General features: G+C 32.1%; 1 long non-coding RNA gene across 1 annotated transcript; it reads right to left on the bottom strand.

The window, feature by feature from the left end:
- Window positions 1–8,297: 8,297 nt before the first annotated feature.
- Window positions 8,298–8,947, bottom strand: LOC128292875 (uncharacterized). Its single transcript, XR_008282839.1, has 2 exons — window positions 8,780–8,947; window positions 8,298–8,567 (listed from the first exon to the last, which is right to left on the bottom strand). It is a non-coding gene; the product is annotated as an uncharacterized LOC128292875 (long non-coding RNA).
- Window positions 8,948–11,631: the final 2,684 nt, after the last annotated feature.

Raw genomic sequence — 11,631 nt, 5'->3', positions numbered from 1 at the left:
TTCTACTTCCATTCACAACATCAAAGACACCATACACATATATCATTACTAAGCTTGACACTTAGCATGCAAATGACATCCACACAAACCCACCTTAGCGAAACTTAACTCATCTTCATGCCTCACCACCACAACATCAAATATCAAACATCAATGATACCAAGAAGACAACACCCATGGCGAATATCATCCCCATTTCATGGTAAAGGTTTAGACCATGGGTTAGGTGGGATTCAAACTATCAACTAAAAACATGCATGAGTCTCATGGATAACATCAACATACCTTAGTCTAGCAAACTCCCATGGCTGATTTTCTCAAGCTTCCCCCCTTTCTTCTTAGTACATTCGCCAAGCAAGGAGAAAATGAGAGAATGAACACTTTTCTTTTCTTTTCTTTGTTTTCTTCATATTCTCTTTTTTTTTTCATTTCTTTATTCTTCCTACATAATCCACTAACTAAACATGTTGGCAACATGTTTCCACTCATAGCATGGCCGGCCATCATGCTTCATTTTGGCTAATTTGACATGCAAGGACAACACTTTCCCACATGCATTAATAGGCCACCTTACATTTGCCTAGCACATTTCTAAATTTTCTCACATAAGTCCTATTTGATAAAAATTCACTTACAATTAACAAAATCCAAACATGAAATTTTCACACATGCATATATGCATATAATGAGCATCAATTATGATGGTTAATTATTATTATGACTCGGTTTAGTGGTCCCGAAACCACTTTCCGACTAGGGTCAATTTTGGGCTGTCACACTATGAGATAGCAATATCTGAATTTGTTTAACGGTAAGATTTTCGGGGATGAAAATCCCTAAGGAGGGAGAATTGTAACAGTCCGGTTTTAACCATAGTAGGAATAATGGATTTGGGACCACAAATTCGAGTTAGAAAAAAATATTTTAATATTATTTTCCATGCCTATTATAAGTAAATTGACATGTGTGAAAGTCTCGTGTGAAAATTTAACTGTTTGTGTGCTTAATTTGCAAAAAAAAATTAATCGCCTAAAATGTAAAAGTTGTGTGCTAGATGTTAAAAGTACCTATTTGACTTGGCTTTATATTTGAGAGGTCCTTATGTGGTTATTATGCCATTTAGATGGTTAATGGACATTTATGACCTTGATAATTATGTTTTAATAGTTTTATAACAAATAGTAAAATGGGAATTTAAGTAAAATGTTAATTAAAAATGAAACAAAACATGAAAATTGGCCATTATCATCTTTTTTGGCCAAATTTAGCAAAAGAAAAAGAAAGAAAAACATAAGCTAGGGTTCGGCACTGATTTGGTGATTAAGGGATGTGTTTTGATCAGTTTTTGATAATTTCTACGTTTTTGAGATCGTTGCTTTGTGTTTTATAAAACCCATGCCTCAATTTTTAATTTTGGTGATGATTTTGAAATATGCCATTTATGAAACTATGAGCTTTGTGATGTTAGTTGATGAATTATGAAAGCTTGATGTCGGGTTTACATGTTTTGTCTTTGAATTTTTTATGAAATTGAGTAATTTGGGCTAAATTGTAAAAATATTGTTTTGAAGGACTAAAATGTGAAATAAATGAAATGTATGCACTTGTATGAGAGTTAGGAGAATTCAGCCAAGCATGAGTTTAAGCAAATTATGTGTATTTTGTGATTTTGTGATTTAATGACTGAAGTGTCAAAATGTGCAAATGTGAGGACTAGTTTGCAAAATGTCTTAAATATATGTCTATGGATTGTTTTGAATGATTTGGTTAATAAAAGGGTTAATTTTGAATATATATAGATCAAGAAAAAAGGAATTCAGATTTAAACCAAGGGAAGTCAAAGATTATAGAATAAACGTTCGAGTCGACAACTCCGAGTACGAGGTAAGTTCATATGAAAATAAGATATATAAGTATTTTTAATATTTTGATTGTATATGGATTGTATACATATTTAGTTTGGGCTATTAAGATGATGAATTGATGATATTTGACACTAAGTGTGCTATTTAAACTAGCTTCAGCTACTTGAGGCACTAAGTGTGCGATACCGACTTAGTTTTGGTTAATTGAGATGGCACTAAGTGTGTGGAATCGTTTTAGCTTCATTTAACCTTTAATGCACTAAGTGTGCGGATGTTAAAGAAAGAATGAGTTAAAGAGGGACTTAAAATACTCGAATGGAAGGTGAGAATGGAAATGAGCAAGTACAGGAAGGTTCAGGTATGTATGATACCTATGTGGTAAATGTTATCATGTATGTGAAGTTTATTGAATTGGTATGAACTTACGAATTGTGTTGCATAAGACTGATAGATGAGTTGAGAATTTGTAAGCACTTATGTGTTGAATTTTTATGTTTTATACATTGTTGATGATTTTGGTACAAGCTTGCTAAGCTTTGAAAGCTTACTTTGTGTGTGTTTGCATTGTTTTATAGATATCGAAGCTACTGCAAACTCGGGGATCGTCAAGGATCGTCACCACACTATCGAACTACACTTTGGTACTTTTGAAAATGTATATTTTTTAAGTATGGCATGTATAGACTAGTAGTTGTGGAATTACATTTTGTGATGTATATACTTAGCCATGTGATTTGGCTAGTTGGCATTTAAACTCATAGTTGATAATGGCTTATGGTATGTGATGTTAATATACAATTGTGGTATGTTTTAGTTGTTAAGTTTTGGTAAGTTTAGCTTGAGATTGAATGATGTATGGAAAGAAATGTTTCAATATGATCTTACCTTATGTTTGGCATAATTTGGTAAGGGTTATGAGTATGGATTTGGATGACTATTATATGATGTGAATGGTTTATGTTTTGGTATTGAAATTGGCTGAAATGGTGGTGTAAATATACTTGTTTTCTTTGCTTGTAGGTTGACCAAATTAGGGTAGCAGATTGACTATTCAAATGGCCTATTTTTGTCCACAAGGGCAGAGACACGGGCGTGTGTCTCAATCGTGTATGACACACGGCTATGTTGCATTGTCGTGTGTCCCCTAGGGTACCCTACAATTGTAAGTCAGGCCCAAGCATGGCCAAAGCACATGGGAGTGTGGCTAGTCATGGGGCCTAAGTTAGACTCGACCACGGCTAAGGCACACGGGTGTGTCTTGTAGCCATATGAGCAAGTTAGTATGTATGCCCTATTTTGCCAAAGTCTAGACACAAGGACGTGTGACCTTTTTAAAGTTGAAAATTGAAAATTTTTATAAGTTCTAAAACTTTTATATGTTATCAATTTGGTCCCTAAAGCATACTAAGCATCGTATACTTGATTTTATGTGAATAATGATTGTGAATGAATGATTTTTTATTAGTAATGAGATGTTATTTGATGTCTAGTGGTTTTGATATGAGTTACAAGTCCACTAATGCCTCTTAACCTATTCCGGCGACGGTTACGGGTTAGGGGTGCTACAATCAAAGATATTATATTTTAAAAAAAAATATTAGTCAAAACTCTAAAAAAAAAATTTTGTAAGTCGTTTGTTTTTTATCTTTTTATTTTTGCCTAGCGGCGGTATTAGCCTCCAGGCTAGTTACGACCCACCTTTTTCTCCAGCCCATCAACCCTTTTTTTCTTTCTTCTTGTCATTCACTCCATGCGTCTTCCCTATTTTTTGTTTATAGATTTATTTTGTGGGAATATTTGTTGTCTTCACAAATTGTAATGGACAGATGATGATGTCTATCATTGTTGAAACACCACCGACCACCGACAGTTTTTTTTTAGAAAGTGGGTAGCTTTTGATTGACTTCTTAAAATGTTTCTATTTTGAGAGTATTTTAGAATAATAAATGATTTCATGAGTCAGTTTGGACTTGTGTTATCTTAAGTTTTATATGTTTTTTTGTTTGTTTTTCCATTGTTTAATTAATAAGTCCTCACTTTTAGAAGTTTTTGTCTACTCTTATAGTACGTTTTTTTTAGTGTTTCTTATGCATGTAGTCTTGCTTTTGTGAGTGATTTTAGGGTTGATTTTGTCGTTGTCCTCTCTAGTTTAGTGGATGCTTAGTTCTTTTTTCGATTTATGCTCATCGCTTTAGACTATTTAGGGTTGATTTCATTATTGTTTCAATATTGCTGATACACAATGGTATGACTAATACCGATCGAGAACTACAATTATTTTAATTTACTATCAATAGGAAATATTTTGATCAATACAAATGATTTCAAAACAGAATTAACCACCTTGATAAAAGATAATATAGTTGGAATCCCCCTATAGAAATTGAAAGAGAGAAAACCCCAAAACCACTTAAAATAAAATAAGATCTGAACCATTGTGTTCATAATTACAATGCAGATTCTAAAAGAAACTAAAATACCTTCTTCTCTACAAACAATCCTCAAAATTTACAAATAGTCCTAATTTGATCCTTAAAATTTACCTTCTTCTCCCACTTCCTCTATCGCCACTACCATCATTGCCTTACCACCATCTATTACTCCACTTTCCTCAACAAAAAAAAAACATTCTTTTTTCTATTTGAACCTAATTTATCATTAAATAATCATCCATCATTGCATCCTTACCAAAATCATCAGCGCCAAGTTTCAACATTGATTCCAATCCCTTTACAATCTCTTTGGCATGTTCTCTTAGTTTATTAAGAGCCTCAATGAAATAGGATAACTTTAAATTTTTGCTTTCCCTTTTTCTTTAAAACAAAGAAGGTAGATGAAGGATTGCTAGGCACTCATTGACAACCTGTTTTAACCAATGAATAATCTTCTCATTTCCTAGATTGAGTAGCATGCTCGTATCTCACGCTTGGCTTATTCATCTCTCTGCTTATAGATGCTACCAGAGGCATCCACTCATGACCATGATTCCTGCCTCTTCTAGATGCCATATTCTGCCACCCCCAAGGTTAATTAATGGCCCCAAATTCAACAACCCATTGTTGCCTTCTCAATCACAATCTCAAAACTACGAGCATCTTCTTCCAATTCACTTAATTATTAAATATGAAATTCACTCCCTTTAATATGCACCTGCAGTGAAAACTCAAATTGTCAATGTTAGAAACAAAGACACTTAATTTTCCAAATACAAAATTAAGTTTAGAAAGATGACAACAAACAAGGAAGTGAAGGAAGGTAAAGTTACTAGCAAACAATGTTTGGCTTAACGTTTGATGCAAGTTGAGTTTTTTTCTTTTTTAAGATGGAGGAGGTGAAGTTAGAGGTGGTTGTAGTGGTGGAGGTAACGCTGGTAGTGGCGGTGGGGAAGAATATAAAGAGGTAAATTTTGAGTATTAATTTTTTTTAAATTATGATTGAATTGATATAATATGTAAAAGTTGATAACTAAATTCGTTATTATATCAATTTTTTAACTGCCACATCATTCTTCGTTAGAGATTTAGCGATACTTAATAGAAATGGACAAAAAAATATTCTTGATTAATTAGGTGAGCGAATTAAAAAAACTAATAATTGGGTGACAAAAAAGACAATAATTGAGTAACCAAAATAAAAATATATATATAATTGAGTGACAAAAATAAACAATAATTGAGTGGTTTTCATTGTAGTTTATATATAACATTGTTATTGTTAGCACATAATAATATTTTTCTATGAAAATGATAAAGCAACAATAGGAGAAGTCAAATCATATGATTGTGCGTGTTAATGTATTGTTTTAAAATCTATTTTTTGGTAAAATAAAATAATAAAAATAGTACAAGACTAGACTTATTCATGAGCCGGGCCATTGGACTCGAAGGGTTGCTTGATAAGTAAGAGGATTTTGGTAAAAATACAGCAATATCATATCATATGATATAGTAACTTATTTAATCACATCATATAGCAATATGATAATTGCTAGGAAACAATCTAATGTGTGATAATTTATATATCGACATTTGGCACTCTAATAAGTTGACGTATATATTTCCATTCTAAAACCTAGTTTTTATAATTTTGATTAAAAACTTAATATAGTGTTTGGTATGTCAAGTTTTATTTACTTTTCTTGTAATCTAACTTTCTTTCGGGAATTACTTTCCGTTGACAGTTAATTTCCATGAACATATGAAAAGTTAAAAAAATTAAGACAAAATTAACCTTATTTTATATTAATTTAAGGTATTAGTCTATTAATAAAGCATAAAAACAAAATAAAATTATTGCCTTCTTTCTCCTACTTGATTTTTCTTTTACATCAAACAGATTTTTTGCAAGTTTTTGTAAGTTCAACTTGGATAATAAAGTAAGAAATCAGTAAATTACCGGGTAATGATATTGGTTTTGTAATTATTAATTATATATTATGCAATACATGCCTCTCTTTTTTTTTTTTTTTTTTAGATAAGTTGAATGTGAATCTTCAAAAAGAAATATATGTAATCTACTTTGATTCAGTATCAGACGATTATTACATCTCGAATTCCTTTAATAATGTTAAGAAAAAAATCTTCCATATCCAAATAAAACATTGATAAATTTTAAGCTTATAGTAGTTTGTCCATAAACGCTGCAAATTTCTACCGCCATATATCCATTTAATAATATACTATTTAATTTTATACATTTACCAATTAAATATAATCACTATATATAATATCAAATAATATAAAATTTTAACTCTATATGATATGGCAAGATCAATTTTCTTAAAAAAAAAAAAAGACGGCCTAATTGTTACAAAATCTATATGTCTTCATAAACATCATTTGATTATATTGATACCAATATTATTGGTTATAAGAACCAATTTAAAATTAACTAATCACAAATATTTAACATTAGTAATTATAACTAAATTGTTTTAATTTTCACATACGTTGATTTGAACTCGTGTCAAACGTATGTCCGATAAAATTTTAATTACCTCTCCATAAAAATCATGATAATATTAATTTTTATTTTTATTTTACCATTTCCATCAGTTCATATAATTTCAATTAGATCACTAATTAAGTAACACATTTTATTCCAATACACAATTTTTAATTTCATTACCCTCCATCATATTAATTTCAAATTTCTACAATTATCGCCCATAACATATATACTTCAATAATTAAATGTTTAATTAAAATCACTAAAACAAATTAACATTTATATTAATATCATATTCGAACTATCTTAGGGTTCCAAGGGAACATGGGTTGTATGGACCACATGTGTGGCAGGCCGTGTGGCCCTATCCTAGGCACGGTTTTATCTCAATTCACTTGTAAAAGAACACACAACTGACACCGGGATCTCGATCGACGTTTCTCGCTCTCAAATCTAGGTTGATGCACCTAAAATGGGTCCTTGAAATGACATTTACATAATAATTAATAACAGGTTTAAAGATTCGTCAAGATTATCGAAAGTTTCGATAAAAAATAAAAAAAGATCATTTAATCGATCACAAGATTATCGTTAGGTAAAAAGTTTATAAAGATTCAAGATCAAACCTAGGGATTTAATTGGGGGTTTCTAACAAAGAGTACGATTCCAGTAGGAAAATGATTTAACAGAGATTGGCTTTGATTCGGAATAAGCAATAACAATTTACAGTAATTGAGGAAAAATATTTGCAAAGAAGATGGATAGGAAAAGGTAGAAGAAATAGGGAGGAGAAAAACAAAATTTTAGTTTGATTTGGAAAAGAAAGTAATAACTCAATTGTAATTAGGAAAAAGGACTATATACCTAAGGTTTTCAAACTTTAAGGGGTTGGATGACAATTAACCCCTATTGCCGAAAATAAAAAGGAGAAAAGGATATTTAGGGGGAGTTGGACATGTCTAACCATTGGGCTAGCATCTTCTTATTTCATTTTTACTTCAAATAATATTTATTTTAAGAGTGTGAATAGAACCTAAAACCTTTAGAAAGTGCATTAGTTAATTAACCATTTAATCTAGGTCATTTCTCAATTAATTATTTCAATTAACTTATATTTTGGGTTGTTACAAAATGTTAATAGATTAAGATATGTATTTTGAAATGGCAACATTATTAATCAATTAATTCAACATGAATACAATAATTGAGGGTACTAATTAATTAGTTAATTTTTCCTCTTTTAATCAAGTAAATCTCCTTATTCATTTTCTACATAAAATCTTTAAATATTAATAATTCCACAATAATTAAAATATATTAAATTATTACTTGTATATTAATTAAAATATATTATAATATTTAAACTGATTTCAATAATTAAAATGTCAAATAAATTTTTGCATTGGTTGATTGTGTGTAATAATTAAGATATATTATAATTGTAATAGGTCAATTTTATCCGGCCTAAATAAAAACAAACAAAAATAAAATAAATAAAGTCCATTTACAAAAAAAAAATAAATGGCCTAAATTACAAGCCCAAACCTAGCCTAAAGTCCAAAACTTAAACAATTTTCAGAAACCCTAAGAAAAAAACCTAACCCTTGCCGTTGCCGCTCCCCTGCTTCGCCACGTCAGTAGGCATGCTTCTCGAAGTCCCCTCGCCCCGAGGTCTGCCTCCTCTGCCACCATTTCACCAAAATGGCAAGGGCGTGCTTCTTCACCACCGTTGACTCAGCCCCTCGCCATGGATACCTGCAAAGAAAAAAGAAAGGGACAAAAAATAGAAGCAAAAAAGCAGAAACAGAAAACAAATATTGTGATCAATCGGCTATAAAATCCTAATGTACAAATTGTATTTTTTTACACACACAAAAAAAAAGAATAGAGTTTCAAAAAGGTAGCTCTTTTATTTTTTTTTGGGAAGCAAATATAAAAAAAAGAGAGAAGGAAACGCATTTTTTTACTCGTTTTGCCGCGCCTCCATCGTAAGGATCCTCTTTTCCGACTTGAGAGGGCTTCGAATCCCTTGGGATTCGTCGAAGGCTCGATCGGAAAAGGGAGAAACCAAAAGGTTTCTCCACTTTTGGTCGGATTTTGGCTAAAATTTTGGGGGTTTTAACCCTATATTTGTATTTTACAGGTTTAGAGGATAGAAAAGACTTATTTTTACCCGTTTATTTTGTTCTTTTGCAATTTAGCCCCCTGACCCATTGTAGACCCATTGAGGGAATGACACGTGTAAATGTAGGCAAGATAATTGCCTTCTAGGTCCCTGTACATTTTATCCTATTTTAATTTAATCCTTTATGTTCTGTTTCTTTATAATTTTGGGTTTTTAATTTTGTTATATTTTCAATTTAGCTTCTTCTTTTTTCCCTGTTTCTTTATTTTTGCAATTCATACTTTAAATTTTGTTTAAATTTTAATTTAATCCCTCTCCTTTACTTTCATTATTTAATTTCCAGCATTTTTAATTTCTTTATTAATGTTTTTACCCTTTAATTTGCATAACTTGCATTTTATCCTTATGTTTAGTTCATTTTATTTTTATTTTTTTAATGTTGATGTTATTGTTAAATGATTATTATTTCTAACTAATATTTTATTTTTAACATTTTTCATCGCTAATAGTGCACTTATTATTTTACTATTATTACCATTATTAATTAGTATTATTAATAGACTATAAACTATTCCCACTACTATCTTTTATTTATTTTATTATCATTGTTTTTTTTTACCTACGTAAACTATTTCATTCCATTTAAGTTACTACTATGCTATACAATACGTTTGAATATTCGTTTATTTTTGTACCAGCACTTGAATAAATTAATCGCATATTGCATTAAACGTTATATTCATTTTTACCCTATGCATAAAAAAGAATTTTTTTAAAAACCGAGGCAATATTCTTTGTTTAGGGATTCGAGAAATAGTGCCCTAACTTACGGGGTAATGACTTTTTCCTTAAACCAGGATAAATGAGCATCATTTTAAAATTCAAAATATATAAGATTTAGGTAATAATCAAATAATGAAAATCCTTATTTTTAAGGATTCGAGATATCGTGCCCTAACTTACGGGACATGATCCTTTTATCGATTGACTCGAAATAAGAAGGCTCTTTCCATAAAATTCAATTTAGTTTGCAATCATGCAAGAAGGAGATTGTATCTTAAATTTTCTTTGAATTTTCAATTATCGACACTAAGATATCAAGTAATCAATTAAGTTCCAATTTTGAGCGTTATGAGGGTGCTAACCGTACCTCATACGTAACCGACTCCCGAACCCATTTCCTACTTTTTATAGACCGAAAATTATAGTTTTAATAAATCTAACATTGTAACGCCCCGACTTCTAGGCCTAGAATTTTTGGGTTTTGAGCATAGGGACAGTGAGGAGGTTGCATATTTGTGTATAGCTGTGCATTTTAGTGGCAAGAATGGGCCTGCTAGTCTAGTGGTTAGGTGGAGTGTTAGTGTGTTGGAGATCGTGTGTTCGAGTCCTCTTGTGAGCATTCCAGGAAACGATTATTTAGTATGTTTTAAATAATTATTTAGTATTATTTTGTTTGGTTTAATACTGGTACTTTATTTTTAACTTATTTTATTTGGTTTTATTATTTTTTTTTGTTTTTGGTGGGTTACATGTTTTATTTCTGGTATCTTTTTCTTGCTGTTCTCTGTTACTTTTTTTTGGGTTATTTTGATCGCTTTTGAAAGCGAGTTGTCTGCGGATTCCAGATTTGCGCTCCTCCGTCTTCATCCTCGATCGCAAAATAGGTGTGGGAATCTAACCTTGTCTACACAGTTTTAGTTTTAAATTTTCTAATTTCGACAAGTCTTGTGCGTTTGTTAACCCGAGGGATTTGGGGTTTTTAGACGATGGAAGTGAAGGGAGATCGTTATTTTTTGATTTATTTTGATAGGGAAAAGGTTAGGGACTGTTACGATGGCTTTAACGGTAGTTTCAGGGTTGATTTGGGGTGGTTTCGCGGCCTCTCTGATGACCACACGGCCGTGTGGCTGATTTGGGGAAGTTGTCAATTTCCACATGACTGTGTCCCTTGGGCACACAAGCATGTGGGTTTGGGAATTAGGGTTTCAAAGATTTGGAGTCACACAGCCTAGCTACACGACTGTGTGGCTGATTCAGGGATTTAGGGATCCCATACAGGCATGTGTTTCGGAACACACGGCCGTGTCTAGGGGGCACACGGGCGTGTGAGACCTTCACATGGTCTTGTCTGCCCTGCACCTTATTCTAGCAAATTTTGACAGTGAGTTACACGACCTGTTCACACGCCCATGTGCCCCCTTTCACACGGGCGTGTGCCTCTATCACACGGCTATGTGCTATTCTTCACACGGGTATTTAGATCCCTACACGAGCTAGATTGCTCCACATGGCCGGAGCACACGGGCGTGTGGCCCTATCTCGCCAAATAATGATTTTAGGTCAAAATTTAAGTGTAACCCCAACTTTGTGTGTTCCAATCCTGGGCTTGATATATGTGTCATGTTGACTGGTTGTATGATAAGCTTGATACTGAATTTGAGTTATGTGTGTGCACATGTATGATTCTAAAACTGACTGATTGGATGTGAATGCTTGCCTCTGACTAAATTACCTGAGACTGGTATTTTGATTGTGCACATCGGACTGCATACATACATACATATGCATAAACTATTTTGGGCGGGATTTTGAAGAGAAGGAAGATTGACTGAACTAAACTGGCAGTTTAACTGCAACCTAACGGTATAGCAGTTTACCACATTGCACTGTACCCATGTACGTTAGCTACGC

The sequence above is a fragment of the Gossypium arboreum genome, chromosome 5 (assembly GCF_025698485.1).
Source record: "Gossypium arboreum isolate Shixiya-1 chromosome 5, ASM2569848v2, whole genome shotgun sequence".
In the NCBI taxonomy this organism is placed as follows: Eukaryota; Viridiplantae; Streptophyta; class Magnoliopsida; order Malvales; family Malvaceae; genus Gossypium; species Gossypium arboreum.
The sequence above is the reverse complement of the archived record's forward strand: the minus strand, read 5'-3'. Positions and strand labels throughout refer to the sequence as shown.